Source organism: Cavia porcellus, unplaced genomic scaffold (assembly GCF_034190915.1).
Source record: "Cavia porcellus strain 051 isolate PalLab524CR breed Dunkin Hartley unplaced genomic scaffold, mCavPor4.1 scaffold_2, whole genome shotgun sequence".
NCBI lineage: Eukaryota > Metazoa > Chordata > Mammalia > Rodentia > Caviidae > Cavia > Cavia porcellus.
In genome coordinates, this window is record NW_026947485.1 from 32,164,544 (window position 1) to 32,186,054 (window position 21,511).

General features: G+C 45.3%; 1 long non-coding RNA gene across 1 annotated transcript; it reads right to left on the minus strand.

Moving 5' to 3' along the window:
• Positions 1 to 19,090: 19,090 nt before the first annotated feature.
• LOC134472660 (uncharacterized) lies at positions 19,091 to 19,560 on the minus strand. The gene is made up of 2 exons (XR_010042567.1): positions 19,325 to 19,560; positions 19,091 to 19,197 (listed from the first exon to the last, which is right to left on the minus strand). It is a non-coding gene; the product is annotated as an uncharacterized LOC134472660 (long non-coding RNA).
• Positions 19,561 to 21,511: the final 1,951 nt, after the last annotated feature.

The following is a 21,511-nucleotide window of genomic DNA, read 5'->3' on the forward strand; positions in this document are numbered from 1 at the left end:
TGAGATCTGCAGTAATGCCAAGGTTATCTCAGTCCCCACTGATTTTGTGGCTGCCTTTTGGGCCGTGGCATCTGCCAAATTATTTTTGTATAACAAGGTCATCTCTTGCCCAATGGGCTATACAGTGGATAATAGCCACTCTCCTTGGCATCCAGATGGCAGCCAACAAGTTTAAAATTTGGGGAGCATTTCTAATCTTTTGATCCCAGAAGTTAATAATCCCCATTCTGGTAAATAGCCCCATGAACATGGGCAGTAGCAAACGCATAGTTTGACAACTTGAGACCTCAGTGAGGACAGTGAGTTCAGCCCAATGGGCCGATGTTTCCGGCTCCAGCGTTGGTTCCCATAGAATTTGAGAGTCTGTGGTAATGGCAGCTCCCATGACCTGCTTACCTTGATAGATGTAACTGCTTCCATCAAGAGAAGTAGGATGGAACTCCAGATAGTGGCTTATCCATTAGATCAGGTCGAAGTCCTGTGAGGTGATTGATGACCTCAGTACAGCTGTGGTAAGGCAATAAGGGGTCATCGTCAGGCAACAAAGCAGCAGAGTTTGAAGATGCTGTCCCCTTGAAATTGATGGTAGTCAGATCTAGAAGTAATGCTTGGTAATGCATGACTTGGGAGTTGGGCAGCCAATGGTCCAGCAGAGCCTTGATGAGAGTCTCTAGCAAATAGGAGGAAACAATTAAGAGTTTTTGTTTAAAAGTCAATTTTTAAGCCTCCTTTTCCAAGAGGGCCACCGAGGACATCACCGCAGACAGGGTAGCCGTCTGGCTGCCACATAATCAAGTCTCGGAAAGATGGGCAACAGGCCTCTGCCAGGGTGCCAAACTCTGGATCAGTTCTATGGCTCCGAGAAATGTTTGCACTTGTCTTTTAGTCACAGGGACTGGAATCTGTTGGATTGCTTACATTTGCTGGGAGGAGTCTTATTATTTTTTATGGAGAGTCCAACAACCAATGTAGTCTTTTTGCCCAGCAGAAACATCTTAAGCCTGCTCTTTAAGGTCCTCTCGGTTGTCAAATATCTTTTAAGTAAACTCTAATAACTGACTGAAGGGCATTCCCTCAAATATCTCAAATTTTTGTCTAATATCTGGGGCTGACTGAGTAGGTGCTACTGGTGTATAAATGTGATAGGCCTTTTGTAATCTTTTTAGAAAACCCCAAGGGAGACTTATTAGCCAATTGTTTTATCTCTGCTATGTTGGACAAATTGGTGGATTTTCTGGGGTACCCTAATGGCTATCAAGAATAACTGGTGATACTGGGGAACCTCCTTACCTCTGGTTGTTAAATCAAGGTGGGACAAAAGGAAAACATGGTTCTGGCATTCCAGATCAGAAAGCAGGCTTCATCTGGATGGCACACTGCTTTTTGTCCCAGGGTGCCACGTGGCAGGCCATCATTTTACTGAAATTACATACTTAACAAAAAAGGGCTTTTTTTTGGGTAACAAAATTAATTGTGCCACATAATCTCCACCTAACAGCACATGCAAGAACTTGTATTTTATCTTTATAATCACCAATCACATTAGGCACAGTAATCATTTCTTTTAAATTTACATTGGCTTTTTCCAGTACAAGAACGAAGTGTCCCCCCCCCCCTGCAATCAAAATCTCAACTCTGTCTTTACAATCTATAACACTCCTGGAAATTGCCCTCCCCCAAACTCACAGTATTGAAAATTATCCTGTTGGGTTCTTCGCTCTTATTTGCAACATAAAGCTGGCTAAGAACCTCCAACAATAGCCATGCCACAGAAAGCATTTTTTTTTTTTACTTTACATTTTACATTTTTACTTTGACAAACCACCTTTTTTTAAAACTTATTATCAGTCAATTCCCTTTTTTCTTCCTTTTTATACAACATTAAAACCTTTAATAAAATCCTTGAAATGACCTTTTTAGTAGTCTAAAACATATTTAATCATTTTATGTCTTTTTACCACATTAAAATGCTACATTTTTAAAAAATTATAACCTTTTTTAACTGGCTCAATTACAGTATGACCTGGTTTTTACTTGGTAAAGTTAATATGATTTTTAAAAACCATAAATATACATATATATGTGCACATGGTTCAAATTTTATTTTATTTTATTTTTGTCTTTTTCCTTTTTATCGGTACTGGGGATCGAACTCACGACTGCCTGCTTGCAAGGCAGGCGCTTATGCCGCTGAGCTAAATCCCCAGCCTCACAGTTCACATTTTAACCAGAAAGAAAAATACTTTTTTTAAAAAAGGCATGCGGAGGTTGCAAGTAATCAATTGAGAACTAAAACATTAAACAAGGTGCCACAAGACAAGACTAACATTAAAGACACAAACAAAGATTGTTTTGTGCAGTTTGGTGAGCTAAAGGAAATAATTTTCATTATGAACCTTGAGTCCAATGAGCCACATGAATCCTGCAACAGAAATCGGCAACCAGCCCCTATGTTAGTAACAAATTTAGCAAGTTTAAATGGGCCAAAAAAACCTGCAAAGTTAGTAACAGATTCAAACAGGGAGACAATTTTAAAGTATAAAAACACTGAACATAAATACACACGGGCAAATGGCCCCAAAGTTATGGATGGGCCAAAATCCCAAAAGAGCCAAAATCACACACATGGGCCAAAGCCCCAAATGGGCGAAAGACCCACACCCATGGGCTGAGGCCCCAAACGGGGAGAAGACCCACACATGGGCTGAAATCCCAAATGGGCTGAAACCCCAAATGGCTGAAGACCCATACACATGGGCCAAAACCTCAAATGGGCCGATCGCCCACACATGGGCCAAAACCCCCAACGGGCTGAAGCCACACACATTACAAACGGGCAATAGCTCCCCGGATTCTGGTGCAGAAGGAGCCCTAGCTCATCTGCAGTCATTGCACGCATCCAATTACATACGGGCAAAAACCTCCACATGGGCCGAAGCCCAAAGTTATGAATGGACCCCAAAAGCCCTAAAATACAAAAGTGGGAAAAAGGGCCCCAGAAGTTGTCTCATTTTATCTGCAGTTAAAAATGTGCGCACTCAGATTATAAAAAGGCAAAAAAAAAACCAAATACTTACAGATGTTTAGCCGATTGATCGGTGAAAAAATAATTTGGGAAGGTTCCCCCATTAATCCCGGATGAGCCCCCAAATCTTGTAATCCACAGACAAGCCCCCAAACTCAAGTTTAAAAAATGAGGCAAAAACATATTTTAAAAAGCAGCACTGATTTATTTTACTCTGGGCCCACCAACACAGTGCAGTAGGAGATTGCAAAACTGTGTGTCTCCCCCTCTACACTTGCTGTCCCTCCAGTACCTATTATAATTTACAAAGTAAAGGTCATGGGTGAGGATCAGGAAATGAGAAATTCCTTGATCTGCTAAGGAATGAGGAAGACCTTTGTTTCCCTTAGGAGAGGACAGAGAAGTCTTGCAGGAATTTACAATTCTTTACAGAGGAGAGCATTGATTAACATATCAATTAGGTCACCTAGAGGGAGAAGGGAGAGGGGAGAAGGAGGGAAGGGAAACATATATACAGAACAGTTAGGGTCACATTTACAGGTATTTTGGTATAATACAAATATAACGAAGTTCTTTTTTCTAAGAACAAGTCCAGCTAGAGGCCTAGTACAGTACAATGTCTCATATAAATCTACATCAAGGATCCACACTGGGAAGGCCTAAGGGCCTGTGGTGGAAGCTAGAAAGTCTGCACCAGCCGGGTAAAGGATCTGTGGCAGCAGGCTGAGCGATCAGCACTGGAGCCAGGAAGTGATGCTCAAGGTAAGGACCAGAGCTGCCCCAAAGAGAACCACTCTCAGTGGTCATCCTCAGTGACAGCAAGGATCAAAGCTCCTCCAACTGTGAAACCAGCTGAGTTCATGTCAGGAAAACCAGCATAACATTTTCCAGAAGGATTAACAGCACCATCTTCCCCTCCAGTTCTCCTTCTATGCTGATGGCAACAATCCTCAGGTGGGCCTTCCATGTCAGAACCACACTCAGTACATTCTGCTGGATGCTACAAGTTGACCGTTAGTTAATCCACCACCCCCACCTCTTGTAGGTAGTGTTGGTGACTATATCTGACCAAAGGATCAAAACATGATGGTACAACTACAGTTTATTCTCTTAAAAGAAAGAGGCATGCTCTCCTTATGTATTTCCTGATAGAGTTATTTCCAAAAGATGAAAAATATTAACAAAAGATGAGAAATATAAAATAAAAAGCGGCCTTTATTCTGAGAACACGGAGAGAGATGACCAGCACCCCCACCGCTGGCGTCCGGCAATATCTCCGTCGGACACGTGGCGTGGGGGTCTGTAAATAGCCTCGGTTTGGGGTGGAACCTAAGGTGGGCATTAGGGATGCACAGGTAGCCCATTGGTCCTAGGTTTGGCGCCATATGTAAATTCCCAGGGGCGGGAAGATGGCGTCACAGGTAACTTCCTAGGGGCAGGGCAAGATGGGGCTTCCTGCTTCCGGTTGTGGCTTTCCTGGCTACAGTGTCCTGTCTGGGCCAAAACCTTTCATATCCCGTCTTATGATTATTATTATGAAAAGGGGCGAAGATTTCTCTCTTTAACTACTTCCTGCTGGCAAAGGGCGCTGTACTGGAGCCTAGGGGAGTCGACAGGATGAAGGTTGATGCCCAGGTAGACACTGGTGCCAGGTGTTTTGGCCAGGACAACTTCACTGGTGAATGCACGTATGTCAGACTAGAAAAACAAAGAGACAAGATGTTATGAGGAGACATGGCACTGTCATATTTAAGGACCCACGTGAGGTAGAAGGAAAGGTGCCTTTGATTTAGACATATCATTCTATCAGGACCATGTTGAGGTAGAAACATTTCCACGGTGAGGCAGAATTCTGAAAATTAAACGTGGGGTTAGGAGGAGTGGAGTTATGAGAGGTGATTACTCCCCCATCTGAAAGCATAAAAGTTAAGACGGTAGGTTGGTGAGGCTTGTCTCTGGTATGCATGATGTTGGAGTTTGTAGGCAATACTGTTAAAGAGTCCTGCTGTAAAAATGATCATTAATAGAATGTAAGAAATTAGGAACCAAAATGGATAACAAAACATGACTTAGCCCGTTAACTGTGGCTGCAAGGCCTTTGTGAGACGGAGACGGGTAGGCGACAGAAGATGAGGTGACCACTGAGAATGATCAGATTTAGGGCTGGAAGGGCACCTCTTAGCCTGAGTGATGTGAAACCAGGATGGCAGTCTAGCAACTTTGATTTAGGCATGGGTCACTGTAACCTGGTTGTAGTCCTTGGAATGATTTGCTGTAACAGAGCTTTAGCAAGTATGAGAAAGGCTTTTATGTATCCTGAAAAAGTATAAACCAAGTGAGAAGACAAAAATGTATCTGTGAGTCTTGACCAGGGTACCTGAGAAATTGGTGAAAAAGATAGGAAGGGGGTGGTCTATATCACTGAGGAAGGGTCCACCAGCAACAACAGGTGGAAGCTGTTGAGGCCTCAGTGTGTCTAAGTCAGCCTGTATATAAGGCATTTTAAGATTTAGGACTGGGACCTGCACAAAATAGGCCTTGTTTGTAAATGGCATAGGTTGACCACCAATACCCCATCATAGAGATTGAGGACTTAATATAGCAGCCTGAATACTCAGGAAGAACTCTGTATATATGGCCTCTATGTCCACAAATATAGAGAATGTCTTACCTGAGACTTTAGTGCAACTTGGAATCCGAGACGGACACCCACAAAGGGGGCTGTTGTTGCCCTGAACTTCCTCAGTCTTTAGCAGCGATTTTCTGTCGGTGACGAATCTGGCAGTGTCGACATTTCCTGTGAGGGCTAGAACTTAGGATGGCTTACCCACTCTCTGGTGGCTAGGACAGTCCAGTAGCCCTGGAGTAAGATCTCAAAGAATGCCAGGATGGGGCATTTTCTTGCCCAGTATCTTCTGCTGCATTTGAGCGTGGTCCATGGAGGGGACAGGCAGCTCCACCTTGTGTAGGTTTACCTGTCTCAGAACTCCAAGTGTCACAAGTGTTAAAAAATATGAAAAACCATATTAAGATCTCTCTAAGGTTTGAAGGTCAAGTTTTGCCTTTTTGTTTGGGATTTGACTACAGTAGAATTAAGTAAGTATGCAGGAATTTAATATTGGCATTTTAGATCAGAGAGCAGGCTTTATCTGGATGGCATACCGCTTTTTTTTTTATAGGGTGACACGTAGAATTAACAAAGCTTTAGTCTGCCAAACAAGGCTTTAATGGAAACATTTTGCAGTAAAGGTTTAGCAATCTTATGAATAAATCTATCAAAACTGATCTAATACTGTCAAATTCTGAACACATTTACTTTTAAAGTTGTTATTTGCAGTAGTATTGACCAAGACCAATAAAATAAAACTTTAAGAAAACCCTCGTCTTGAAATACAGCTAGTGGTTCCCAGCAAAAAGGAATTTATAACCTTAGTTGTTAAACAGGAGATCGGTAAAGGCTTTGATTGATAAACAAGGCTGGTAAAATTATCAGGTGGCCAATAACCTTGATTAAATGGTTTGAGAATTGTAATAAAAAAGCATCTTTTGAGCGGAGCCAAATTGTAAAAAAAAGCATGCCTGAGCAGAGCCGCTGAGCTGCTGTTTCGCGGCGCTCCGGCAGAGCACGCCCAGTGGGTGGGGCAAGCGCTGGGATGTAGCGCGCAGGGGCGGGCTCGGACTGCCCCCGGAAACGTGTAAGGTGACAGCGGCGGCGACGGCGACGCACAGGGGAGGGAGGGGCTGGGATGGCGCATGGGGGAGGGGCTGGGAGGCAGCCCGACACAGCGCGTGAAGCTGGAACTGCTTGCAGGGCTCGAGGATTAGAAAGCCAATTTAGGAACACAGCTGGGTTTTGATTAGCTTCCTGGACCTGTTTTAAAAGTTTGTTATAGTTAGTATGCTTGTCCTGCTCTGGCACAGCTATAGGCCCAGAGTCATTATAAACATCCTTAAAATGTAAATCATAACAATTAGTAATAAATTTAAATTGCCTGATATAATTCTGTGGGTCAACAGAGAGGCTACCTAATTTAAGGGTAATCTGGTATAGATCAGAAAGGGAAAAAGGCACATGGATGTTAACAAGTCCCTCGGGGCCAACTTGCTCCCGAAGCGGTAGCAGAGCCTGAGGAGATTCTGGAGCAGAGGGCCACTGAGCAGCCATCCTTCCGGTAGGCGCATGTGAGCAATCATCTGTAGAGCGGCTACAGAGCTGCTGCCAGTCACCCTGGGAAACACGAGCAGATGGCGTCTCACTGTGTGCCTTGCAGCTAGAGGACTGCTGTCGGCAGGACAATGAAGCGTCATGTGCAGTGCAACAGGGCGGCTGTTGTAGTTCACAAGAGGAGCCACAAGGAGACGCCTGTTGACAGTGAGGGTCCTGGAAACATGGCGGCGCCCTGTCACGTGACCCAAAACATGGCGGCGCCTGGGAACATGGCGGTGTCCTGTCACGTGACCCGAAACATGGCGGCGCCCTGTCGCCATGTGGCCCTCCTGAACATGGCAGCGCCATGCCATGTGGCAGAGGGTTGCAACATGGCAACTGTTCCCCGCGCAAGCTGGAACAATCACGCGACCTGCTGGAAGGACATAGTGACCGAGACCTAGTATGGTGGGCGGGCGGTGAGAATGCTGTAGGGGATACAGAATTCTCAGGAGAAGAAGTCAGAGACTGCGGGGAAGCGCTAACAGAAGGATCAGAGCCGCTGGAAGAGTTATGGGTCCCAGAAAGCAGAGAGGGAGACGATCGCACAGCGGGAGGTATCTGCAACGGAGAGGGATTAGAGCTGCTGAGAGAATCAGGCATAGGGGGAGGAGAGAGCGGTCCGGCGGGAGAGAACGGCAGGGAACGAGTTTGGTGGTAGGCAGGCGGCGGCTGGGAAAACAACGGAGGGCAGGACGGAAAAGTTTGCGGCGCAGTAGACTTAGCTAAAAGTATCTCAGCTGGAGCACAAGACTTAATGAGAGATGGGCATGTTCTCAGAATAAGAAAGGCTTGGACATAAGGGAGTTCTAATAACTTGTTGCCAGCTTGACAAAAATCGTACAAGTTCCTGAGAATGCAGGGGTCAAATGTTCCTTTTTTGGGCCAAGGCTTGCCGATAAGCGGGTAGGTTGGCCAGACCTCCTGGCAGTAAAAAGTTAGTTGTTTAGTTTTAATGGTACCTTTAATTTTTAGAGTACGTAAATTGGAAATTAGGCATTGTAAAGGCGTCTTTTGGGAGTTAGAAAATACGTTCCCCATGACTGATTCAGGCAAGAAAAAAAACCGGAGGTCCAGAAAAAGTCGTCACTTATTTGTGGTACCACGCAGCGGCTACGGTTCCAAAAGCTCGTAAACTCCAGTCGTCACTGAGAGATTTACGAATGGGGTCTACGTGGGGTCAGTAACAGTTTTGCCCGTGAAAGCGCAAGGCTTTAAGGGAAGTGAGGGTCTTTCAGTGTGGGCGGTCCCAAAAATCTCTGCTTTGGGCTATCCGAACCCAAAGAACGTGAGAGATTTTGTGGACGCAGGTTTGCCCAGAAAGAACCCTGCCCTGGGCGGTCCTAAGGACGTGAAAATGCACAGACCCACGCAGACGGGGAGAACATTCCACTGGGGCTGCCCAGTGTGAAAAGTTCCCCGGGGAGTGCTCACCTGAAATCAGTCTGGCCGATGCGGAGTGCAGGCGGCTGGCGACAGGAACGTCTTGGGAGAGGAAAAAGCTCGGGATTAATCCAGGATGTTATCTGGTTATCGGCTAGAAGACTCTGGGTATGTGGCCCAAGAGTCAGTTGCCTGCCGATCGAGTCACGGCACCAAATGATAGAGTTATTTCCAAAAGATGAAAAATATTAACAAAAGATGAGAAATATAAAATAAAAAGCGGCCTTTATTCTGAGAACACGGAGAGAGATGACCGGCACCCCACCGCTGGCGTCCGGCGATCTCCCCAGCGGACACGTGGTGTGGGGGCCTGTAAATAGCCTCGGTTTGGGGTGGAACCTAAGGCGGGCATTAGGGATACACAGGTAGCCCATTGGTCCTAGGTTTGGTGCCATATGTAAATTCCCAGGGGCGGGAAGATGGCGTCACAGGTAACTTCCTACGGGCAGGGCAAGATGGGGCTTGCTGCTTCCGGTTGTAGCTTTCCTGGCTACAGTGTCCTGTCTGGGCCAAAACCTTTCATTTCCTTTTTTCCAAAGGGGCAATGCAGCTGAAGGAAAAGCTACCTTGGACCATCTTTATCCCCTTTCCCTTCATTGCTTTATTTGCCACAGGGTCTCATTAAGCCATCAAGTTGCCCAGGCTAGGTTCAAACTTGCAATCCTCCTGCCTCAGCCTCCCCAAATCCTGGGATTACGGTAATGTGCCACCAAACCTAGCTCAGGTGGGAAGCCTAGGAATGCTGAAGAAAGAACTAGAAATAATACAAGTCTTTGACAGTGTCACAGGGTGGAGTCAACAACACAACTCCCATATTTGTGTGACAGTGGGGTAAAATCTTATGCCTTTTAAGTCATTATTTCTTCAGGTCTCTGAAATCTGCACATTTTAGCCTCAATCATGATGTCACATGTAGGGAAAAGACAATTTTAAGGAACTGATTAACAGAGAAATGCAGGTTTATTGGGTCAAATAAGATGAAGACTAAAACAATCCTCTTGCTTAAGCTGCAAAGACCCTGGTGACCCTGGTAACAGCATTTTTCAAAGAGTAACAGATCAAAATTGCTGTCCTAAGAGTGGGCTCAAGGTGTGGTAAGACTGATAGCAAGTGTAAATAATTAGTCAGTGAGTTTAACTGTAGGTCACGGATACAGTTCTCTTTTGGGCCTTGGTTCAATCTCCAATGCAATCAATCAATCAATCAATCAATCAAAAAGTAAAGTAAGTAAATAGGTTGTAAAGGAGCTAAGAGATGGAAATTCACATCGAATTAGAATGAGAGTCCATCCTTACACTGACTGCATATGTTCTCAGTCTATTTTATTTACTGGTGATCGCACACCAAACCACTCCAAAACTTAATGACTTCAGCTGTATAACTCATTACACAGGATTCTGTGGCTCAGCACAGTAGTTCTTTGGGACCAAGTGATGTGGCCTGGAGCAGGGACACACCTGGTAGGTCCTGATGGCTGTCTCTGTGTCCCAGTCACCTCCTGGGAGGTCAGATGGGGCTGTTAGTGGAGGAACTTGGCTCTTCTCTAGAGATCTTCTCTGTGACATCGCTTGAGTCGAGCTTCCCGATAGCATGGCAGCCAGGTTACAATAAGAAACATTCTGCAGAAGTATGTACTTCAATACTTTCTAAGCCTAAGCCTGAAACTCGCATATCTACTTGGTCAAAGGAGAACATACACAGCTACAGAAGAATGCAGGAGATCTGTCACAAAGCTCACAAAGAGGAGACTTCATAAGTACATGAATGCAAGGAAGCACTGGGGCTCACCAAAGTAATCAAAAAACAGACATGACCCAAAGAGGTATGAGAGACCAAAAGAGGCAGGGGGCAATGGGTATGTTTTTTTTGTTTTGTTTTTTGTCCTTTTTATTGGTACTGGGGATCGAACTCATGACTGCCTGCTTGCAAGGCAGGTGCTTATGCCGCTGAGCTAAATCCCCAGCCCAAAATTGACTTCAGGGTTTTTTGTTTTTTTTTTTATAATGGGTATGTTTTTATCTTGATTGTAATGATGAGTTCCCAGGTCCACACATATGCAAATTGCCATGTTATAGGATTTAAATATGCACAATTTGTTATATACCAATTACACCTCAAAACAGCTATCTGAAAAACAAAAGTAATCTACCCACAGACTAGAAAGAAGTATTTCTACTAATTATGATCTGTCCTTAGGTGAGATATTTTCTAGCAATTAGTGATAAAGAGAAGATGAGAGAATACTGAGAAATGTTCCTGAGGAAAGGATGAATTTTACAAAAGCAGGTATGAATTCTGAGTTTGTTGAAAATTGTATATTTTCAGTGTCTGTTCTGCTGCCCGCCCAACCATTTAGCATTTAGAATGGGCAAGGCTAGCGAAGCATATTGCAAATGAAAATACTTCCATCAGGGAGGTGGAATACTATGGACTTTCCCTTTTCATTGTCTACAGTGCCTTCTGCATTGCCACATTTTCTGTATCTGATCTGTACCCTCTGATCTTCCTCGTTCCCGATCCAGTCCATTGTCCGCAAGCCCTCCAGTGGTCCAGTCCCTTGGTTCAGGCTCCAGCAGTATCACTCCTGCACCTGACCTGCACACTTGATTGCTCTGTGGTTCACTCTTGACGCAAGGCCGGGGCAGAGACAGAGACCGTCAGGGTCCCTGGAGAATGACACAGCTCCTTGGTATTCATCATTCTTAATAACAGGCTTGCTCCTTTCCCACCTGGGCTGTCACACCAGCTTCACAGTTACTTCCTTATTAGTCATTCCATTTGCACTTCCGTTTTCTGTCACCTTCTTTAAAAGTCCCAGAGGATTAGGCAGCTCTGGGTGTCTGAGTCACTGGAGAGTTCAGCTTTCTCGGTGTCTGCCCGCCCACCATTTAGCAGATGGGTGCAAGGCTTCATTTACCTCGGCAGCACCCAAAGCTGAGGAACAGCACCAAGCTGGTGTCAGCTGCAGAGTTCCCTTCCTGCCTCTCCACCTCTCCCCCTCCTGCCTGACATGTTATCTTTTCCACAAAGAAGCTCCTGGCAGAAACATGCTATTATTCTTTCCCAAGTGTCACACAATCGCAAAAGGCAATTTTCTGAGGAATGGGCTCTGGGGGCCCAGGCCAGGTGGTGGGAAGAGAAGGGAGCCTGGCTTTTCATTACAGCCTGCCCCAGCTCCAAGGAGCCCACTGCCTGCTTAGGGTCAGCCCTGCCCCTGAGCCAGAGAAACACTGAGGACAGTGACTGTAGACTGAGAGTCTCAGCCTCATGAACCAAACTGCCTTCCACAAACCCAGAAGGATGTGCAGGCAGCCGGGACCCTCAGAGCCAGAGAGGGGCTTGGCTTGCAGAGCTGCCCCTTGGCTGCACCTGGAGGGGTCCACAGGGTGGGTGGGAAGGGCATGTGTGAAGCATGCAGGATGCCAGTGAGCTGCCGGTCCCAAGCCACGCGGTCCCTATGAAAGGCTCTTTGGCCCAGAATAAATGCCTCATGTCTGTTAAACTGCTCCCTGTGGTGGCCCTGCAAGGCTCAAGCCAGATGAAATGGAACAGCCATGGTGCTGTCAGACTGATTTGCTGTTAAAATGGAACTTGGGTTTTCTCTGGGAAGAAGACCTGGTGGTTTCCAGAGAGGACAGGCCACTGCTCCCAGAGGAAGCGCAGGTCCTTTCGATGGCCTGCCTTCCTTTCTAACTCACCCACCCCGCCTTTCCTTGAAAGCAGCCTTTCAAAGCTACTTCCATCCTCTTCCCCTGTTACACTTCCCCCTGCCTCTCTCACTCTTTTGACCATCTGTGAGCCATTCTAATTTAGCACAGGTGTTTTGTTTGTTCTGTTTTTTTTTTTTAGAAGTGCATTTGACAAGTGATATTTGCTATAGAACATTTCTAATGCTGCTTCTAGGGCTCTTCTCTTCTCTCTGCTCTGCTTTTCCCTGTTTCTCAGGTGAGCACAGGGCTGAGCGTGTACGTGTGCCATCTGCCTGCCCTCCCCACTCACGCGTGTTCATAAGGAAGGCGGCATACCAGGCAGCCTTCATGATTTCATCATTCCCATAATTTAAAACTCGATATAAGCATGGTGTGTTGGCACTCACCTGTAAACCCAGCTCTCTAGGAGGCTGCAGCAGGAGGATAGCAAGTTTGAAGCAAGCCTGGGCAATTTAATGACTTAGTAAGCCCAGTCTCAAAATTTAAAATAAAAAATTGTGAATGGCCGGGGATGTCACTCAGTGCACAGGTCCTGGGTTCAATCCCTGGTACCCCCACAAAAGTATATTTCCAATCATTTCATTATTATGTTAAATACACAGGATAGTCAAACAATCAGGGAGAAATCAATTAGACCATCAACAATTTATAATTGTATTTATGCCTCATTGTGAAAGCTTTCTTGGCAAAAAGAAACTGGGTAGCTTTAGGAAGTTAAATTTATATATCAAAATTATACTTTTAAAGGTTAAAATATGGTGACCATAACTTAAAAGGCATGGCCGAGTGTGTTGGTGCATGGCTGTCATCCCAGTCCTTGGGAAGCTGATGTAGGAGGATCACTGTGAGTTCAAGGGGAGCCCGAACTATGTACTATGACCCTGTCTCAAAAAAAGAAAGAAAGAAAGAAAGAAAGAGAAAAGCAATAATGGTTGGAATTGCTCAGATACCCTGAGTATTATAAGGAGGTTGTATAGTATTTTATTTTAGTTTTTGTAGATTGAGAGGCTGAAGGGCAGAGAGGGTTCAACTCTCCTGAATCCCAGCCCTTTGTTGCTAGGGCACACAATGGGAGGTCCTTAGACATGGTGCTTAGTGTGTGAAAATATCTTTGCTTCCCTTTGTGCCTGGTACACAGTGGGGACTCAATAAATGTTTCCAGGATAAGTCTACCAATATCACTGTGTCGACTATGGGCATTTTTATTACCACACTCACTTGTTTCATAAGTGTTTAGATCCTTTATTCTTTCCGAATTCAGTAGCCAAAGGGGAATTAGCTGAGTTAGCAAACTATAGCTCAGATCAGAACAGACAGTCGCAGGCGGATTGAGAAGACTTCATTTTCCCAAACACACACTAGGTTCACGGATGGCATCAATGTCTGGGAGTCTGAAGACAATCAGGACTGTTTGGTGGAATTTTACAGAGTTAGGAGTTTATAGGAGCTGCATGACTGCGAAGCCCCCAGGAATGTAGGTTCTGGTGTCTTTGTCCTGACTATGGGTGCTGGGGTGGGGGGCTGATGAAGGCACGGTGCTGGGAGTTGGGTTGGGCTATGAGTGTCTACCAAGGCTGTGTATTAGGATTGCCTGTAGAACTGTTGTACACTAGAAAAAAGAGCTTCGTTATATTTGTATTATACCAAAATACCTGTAACGTGGCCTACTGTATATATGTTTCCCTTCCCCCTTCTCCCTCTGGGTAATCTAATTGATATGGTAGTCAATGCTCTCCTCTGTAAAGAGTTGTAAATTCCTGTGAGACTTCTCTGTCCTCTCCTAAGGGGGACAAAGGTCTTCCTCATTCCTTAGCAGATCAAGGAATTTCTCATTTCCTGATCCTCACCCATGACCTTTACTTTGTGGGCTGTGATAGGTACTAGAGGGGCATCAAGTGTGGAGGAAGGACGCACACAGCTTTTGCAATCTCCAACTGCACTGTGTCGCTGGGCCCAGGGTAAAATAAATCAATGCTGCTTTTTAAAATATGTTTTTGCCTCATTTTTTAAACTCGAGTTTGGGGGCTCGTTTGTGGATTACAAGAACTTCCTAAATCGTGCCTATTGCCCAGGATCAATTAAATCAGGATCTCTAGAGCAATAATATAAAACTCTCTAGAAAGAGCTCCAAAGAGGCATAAAGAATAGATGGCGGGAGGAGGGCTTTCAGCCAACAGGATTATCTGGCAGTGCTCAGTCTAATAGGTACTCATATCACCTGATGTAGCAATTCTCTTCCCATAATAATGTAGAGTCACTCAGTAGCTCTGGCCTGCTGGTGCACAGGCAGCCACTCTGGGGAGCGGAGGTCCAGAGCTGCTCTATTCCATTTGGTGGCCACAAGCTGTATATGGCTGTGGGTAGTGTAGGAGGTCATTGTTTTAGAGCAGGCTCCACCACTGAGATCCAGTAGACCAGACAAAAAGTCAACACAGAGCCACCTATGCCAAAGTTCCATGTCACCATGATCACACAGTTCTCTCTGTGTTATTCTTTATACAGAATAATCTCATATTAACCAGAAGGTTGTTTTCCTATTGTTCTGACTCTACTCTGCCTTATAAGAAGTCATTTTGAAATAATCAACCTGCTTATTTTTCTTTGTGACGTCTTTAAAAAGAATAATCATGGCTACCACTTATGAGTCTGTGTTATTATGAGATATCACAATCCTGAACACTTTATATGAATTACCATTTTGGTGCTGATGACACCTCATGAGCTAAGAACTGCTATTAGGCCTATTTTATACATGGAGATTTGAGGCTAGGACTTCTGAGCAATTGCCTGCAGCAGCAGGTGAGAGGGTTCAGGCTTGAGCTTTGGAAGGCTGTGCCCTCTACCCTTACCTATGACCCCACCGTGGAGCAAAAAACCGTGGGGCCAAGAAGACCCACCAGCCTGGAGCCCAGGCCCTCACCCTCTTCTAGAACATCCCTAGTTTACCAGAACCCCAGAATTCCCTGCCCACATGGCCCAGTGCTGACTCTCAAGGTCTATCTGTGATTACTCTCCCAGGGGTACACTATCCCTCTGAGTGGTGGTGGCTGAGGGTAGCCTTTGCCTGAGGTGTGGCTGGAGCTGGAATATAAAATCATCTTCAGTGTGAGAAGGAGCCTGGGGCAGAAAGCCAGGTGGGGCAGGCAGAATGCTGGGGCTTCCACTAGTGAGAGGGGCAGTCCTAGCACCAGGAACCGATGCCAAGGCTGACAGAGCTGGTGGTGGCCTGTTCCATGACTTTGCAGGTCACCAGGGGCTCGGAGACTCAGTCTGACCCTAGGGAAAAGCATTGCTGCTGCAGTGACAGAGGCCTATAAGCCACTGTGGACAGTAAGGACAGCAGTTTCCATCCCTGACTCAGACCAACCGCTTTATGTTCAGATCAAATGGACTCACGGAAAATGGTTCCTTTATGTCCACTGGAGGGCAAAAAATGCAAGCCTCGCTGCAGAAGTAAATCAGTGCTGGGACTTAAGTCAGTACTTCAGCACCTACTCCCCAGCTTTCGGAAAGAGTTACCAAAGGACAAAGTTACAGTTTAGTTTTTGAATCTTCATTGGCATTATTTTCAGTTCTAGAACAGGACAACACCCCATTCCAGGAAACAGAGTCATCCTCGTACAGGCAGTTGGTTTTATAGACGAAGAAGGGATTGAAGAATCGACAAGAAAAAAGCAGATTGGTCATTTCAAAATTACTTTCCTCATAAGGCAGAAGCAGGGACACAGAACGATAGGAAAACAATGGGAAGTCCACAAGTTATTTCAGATTGCTTTTGTGTAAGGATTAAGGCAGAGGCAACTTCATCATCATGCCAGTTGAACTGGGAAATTTGGCTCTTCTCTGTCTCTCTAATCTTGATTTCTCTGAAGGTCAGATAAACAGTTTAGTTTCAGCTTGGTGACAGGCACTTGAGGTTAAGTAACTCCATTTTGATTTTTAGCCTGTTTGGATCCAGTGTGGGAGCTTAGTCCAATAAAATCCTATAATGTTTAACAGAGTCCATTATTTAGCTAGAGAAAGATGCAAAAAGGAAGAACAATCCTTTTGAGTTTGGCTCTGTGGAAAATACAGATGGTGATAATTTTATAGGTCCCAGAGCCTTGTTTATTGAGTGCCTTAGGGCATTCACAAGTCTTAGAAACGAAGATTTTGAAAATAGAACACTGCTGGACCTCTCACCTTGCTGGGCCACAGACAGGGGTAGGTCTTTAAGAGCTGGAGTCCTGTAATATAACTCTGGCAGTGAAGTACCATTTGTGTTTCCTGGCATTCCCTGGACAGACCTTCCTGGCTGTTAGATCAACCTCCATAGGGGCCATTATAGATTAGCAACATTTAAATATCCAGTATCTAAAAGCCTGTCCTCAGTTTCCTGTCTTACCAGTACATGCTTCCTTCTTCTGGCATTATCTTTAGAATTGCTTATAAAATAAGCTCTTTGTGTTCCTTGTAACTGCATATGAAATAAATCCTTTCCTCCCCACCACTGGGGAGAGAGAGAGAAGAGGGAGAGTCTCTCAGCAGCCTTGAAGGTCAGTGCAGGGCACAGACCGTCCTTACCTCTGCTGAGATCTGAAGGAGAGATAGCGAATCTACCTGGCAGAACAAGAGACTGAAGATACACAGTGAAAGGAGGTCCAGTTGGTGAGGGCTTTGAACTCTGGGCTACCTGGGTAGGATCCAGTCTCCTTGCCCGGAGGTCTTCAGAGGCAGCCCAAGACCCAGGGAAGGTCTACATGCAGACTGGCCACACAGAGAGGGACAGATTACTTTTGCATCTTAGCAGAGAGGGCAAGAGAAGTGGCCACCTTCCCTTCTCTATTTCCTTGAGCAACTAAAATAAAACAAGGCACCTGTGAGGACTACGCGGAGTTGAATATTTCCAAAACACTTTCGTTCTGTTTCTACTGATCCTGACCATGGACACTGCACACAGTAGATGGAAGGTGGAGACACACACACATGAGGCATGTGCACATTGTCACAGCCTCTGGCAGAGGGGACCGGGATGGGGTGAGCTGCACACCCCTGCTTAGCTGGTTCTCATCAGACCCGGGTCTCCAGAAGTTGCCAAAGAAATTGCCCTTTTGAACTGATGGATGGGGCTCCAGATCTGGTGACATATTAGGTGTGGAAGGGATTATAATACAGTTTAATATTTTCTATGTGTTTAAATATTAAAATAGACTGCTTGTATTATTGTTTATGAACATTTATTAGGAGAATGGGGCAGGGTGGCTTAACTTCTAACCAGCTTTATTAACATTGATGCAAGCTGCAGATGCAGCTGATAGAGAGGGAGGGAGGCAGGGAAAGAGGAAGAGAGAGGGGGAGGGAGAGTCAGAGAGACAGAGACTTTCCTTTGCCTAATTGCATGATCTACTTAACGATGAGGCAATGTCTCTGGGGCTTGACTCCAAACCAGCAAACTCAGAGGAGCATACTGCTGGGAAATGCCGAGCCTGCTTGAGGCAGGGACCAGATGATCTGATTACAGCTTCATCATCCTGAGCCCTGCATGACTCCTTCCATTAATAAGTGTAAAGTAAAACAGCATTTTAACAAATCAAAAATATCTTGAATATCTCTCCTACAAATACCAAATTAAAGAGTAACCAAGTTTGTATATGGAGGGATGTCTTCAGGGCTGAGGGATGTGTTTCAGTGGTAGAGTTCTCGCTCTGCATTAGCTGGTTCAGTCCCCAGTCTCTCTCTCTCTCTCTCTCTCTCTCTCTCTCTCTCTCTCTCTCTCTCTCTCTCAAGTACGCGATTTTAGAAGGGTTTCTGAGTGGGTGAGGAGTGTCAGGGTGTGGATGTCAGGTGGTGATAAATTATAGCCCTTCCTAATACTCATTTTAGGGTGCAAATTTGTTGTTAAAAAAAAAAAAAAAAACACCAGGTGTAGGGCTTGGGTTGCAGCTCAGTGCTAAATGGCCTAGCATGAGTGAGGTCTTGGCTTCCATTCCCAGCACTGTAAATAAATAAATAAATAAACAAACAAACAAAGTTAGCCCAGTGATGTGAAAAATAAATGTTTGCTATTTCTTAGTACTTATAAAATAAGGATAGTAGGCCTTGAAAAGAAGGGATAATATTTTTCGACTTGTAAGTTGTTGGTGATATATGTAGTACACACCAGGCGTAATCACAGTTTATGCCTATGTGTGAATACATTGTACAAATTAGAAACATATGTACGAGGCTTCGAATCTACCACTCAGCAGAACAGGATTTCAGCGATCTTTCATTTCCAACTGAGTTAGTAGCACCTTTAATTTTACTCCTTTGTAACAGACAGTCTGTTGCTTCTGGCTATGGCACCAAACAGTTGTGGAAGTGTGTGTGTGTGTGTGTGTGTGTGTGTGTGTGTGCGCGCGTGCATGTGCGTGTATGTGTATGTGTTTATGTGAGAAAAGAAGGAAAGGTTTTAGCAGAGCAAAGAGCAGCTTGCCTCTCAGCTGCAAAGAACAAAGGAAGAAATGGAAATGGAGGGAGGGGATCCATTGCTCCCAAACCCCGCACTGCTGAAAACCTTCCTGAAAGGAGCCAGCACAGCCCTTCTGCAGGAAGACCGAGCCGTGCATCCACTCTGATCCAGTATCCCCGCCAGGAATTTACAGACGTCCTTGTACAAGCGTGCCAAGACAAAGTGTTGGGACACACACTAGTGAAACATTGAAGAACTGAACACTACAGCATGCCTGGGAAGACAAAGACATTATTTATTATCTGTTAAAGAGGTCAGCTTGCATCCCACAGTGCAATAGTGAACAGCCATTCAGATGGTGATGTTGATCCATATTTCTTGCCTGGAGAGATATAAATAGAAAATCCAATAAAGTTATTGTCTTTCGGGATCTAATAATCGGATGTCAGAGAATGAGGATGAGAAGACCAAGTGGGAGGATAAGGCTGGAGAAGGGGAGATGCCCTTACCAGTTCTGTGGAACAAGCCCCGCGGGCTGGACTCGACTGTGTCCTGCCAGTGCAGCGTGCACGGGGTTCACCCCGCTGAGCTGCGCGCATCCTGCGGGAGGGAGCAGCTCCTCCCGGGAGCAGCCCTGCGGAGGGCTGCGACTGCCAAGCTTGGCCCAGCTGCCTGTCCTTTGTTGGACTCCTGCCCGTCTGCAGTCCTCTGGGGAGGGAAGTAGTCTGAAAAATGACTCATGCGGAGGTGTAGGTGATTCACAGTGTTACGGGAGTGCTGTCAAAGACTTTTTTTTATTAAAAAGCGATAGCTCAAGGAAAGCAGTTGGCCTGTTGCAAGGAAACGAAATTTGTCTAACCGTTGAAAGTTGACTTAGATTTGTATACTCAGACTCTTAGGATGGTACCAAAATTTTAACCTGGCAATCATACCTTTAAAATTTTATTTCTGGATTCACATTTTGGTGGCAGGTTAGGCACAAGTCCTGAAATTACCATCACAGTAATAAGAAGCTGTGTAGTTCAGGCAAGTTTTATTATAAAAGTAGTGGAAAGAAAACAAAATGAGTGGCTTAAAAAATTAAAAATCTATTTCTTTCTAGTTTTCAGGGAATCCAGCGACAGATAGCCCAGGGCAGACATGGAACTCCACACTGCCAGACTGTTAACTTTCTACTGCTGTGACAAAATACTCCAGGGAATCAATTTAAAAGAAGAAAGGGTTTATTCTAGCTCATATTCAAGAGGTTTGGTTCATGGTTGATTGGCCCTGTTGAAGCACAATATATCACAATGGAAAGACTGTCAGAAAGGCCTGTTCACTTCATGGCAAACAGGAAGCAGACAGAAAAAGGGAGGGAGAGAGAGAGACAGAGACAGAGAGAGAGAGAGACAGAGAGTACCAGGGTCTCACTATTCCCTTCAAAGACATACCTCCAGGGTCCCAACTTCCTCCCAGAAGGCCCTTCCTCTTATAGGTTCTACCACTTTCCAATAGTGCCACAGGCTGGTGACAGGCAGGCCCACGGGAGAACACACCAGATACAACCTCTGGTAAGTAAGGACTCTGATCTCTTCTATCTCTTTTTGCTCTCCCACAAGTAGCTTCCATTTCCAGAGTGACCTCATGATCCAAATAGCTCCTGGGACTCCAGACATTGCATCAACATTCCACCTAGCAGGAAGAGAGAAGAGAAGAAAGACACACTCCGTCTCCACAAGTTGCATATACCACCTCCACTTATGTCTCATTGGCCAAAACTTTGTCAGCCGAGTCTGGGAAATGCAGATTTTACTCTGGAGTGCCTTATTCTCTGCTAATAATCAGACATTCTCCTCCTGTGGAAGGCAGAGGCAAGAACTGCAATTAGGTACAGCTGGCATCTTCTGCCGCTGAGATGTCTTCTGCCATTCTGTCATGAGACAACCTGAGTCTCATCAAATGTGCAGCATCTGCTGTGACAGTGTAGGGAAGGTCACCATGACAATGACTTACAGCTAGCCAGATGCTTGGGTCTGGCGCTGATGGATGCTGCCTGAGAGGTGGACGGGCACCTTAGCTGCCCCTTAATGGCACATTTCCATTTTCTGGCGCAGTCCCTGCTGTTGTCACAGGGGTGACCTATTCTCTCCTCTGTCTAGTGATGCTGGGCCACAAACTGCAAGGTAGCATCTGTCCATGGCAGCAATTTCTTAGGTCCTGCAGACCCTGCTGACTGCAACATTCAAACCATCAGAAAGCCAGCAAGAGGTGGTGATGGATCCTCATTACCTACCCAGGGACAGACACAAAGAAAGCCACTTTCAAAATACATGCTGAAATTATTTTAGTCACCCCATGAGCTCCTTACCATGGACTGGCAGGCCACTAGATCCGAGAGTAGAAAAGCAGTGATTGGCAATTTTAGAGCAAAGGGGAAGGAATGGTTCTTTTTCATAGAATGATAAGAGGCAGACAGTAATGACAACCTTTCAGCTAGGAACTGTGCATCCCACCGTGGGTGCCAGCCTCTGGTATGGACACTGGTGAGCCTGGGTCCCAGGAGTTGGTGCCCTTGGATGGACTCTTTCGTTTTACATTAGGACTGACTTTCATTCATTAGTTGGAATGGTTTTAGTCTGTTTTGTTTGATTTTATTATGTGTGATGGTGTGAACAGCTATTTTGAAGAAAACAAGACATTATGGCAGCCATTGC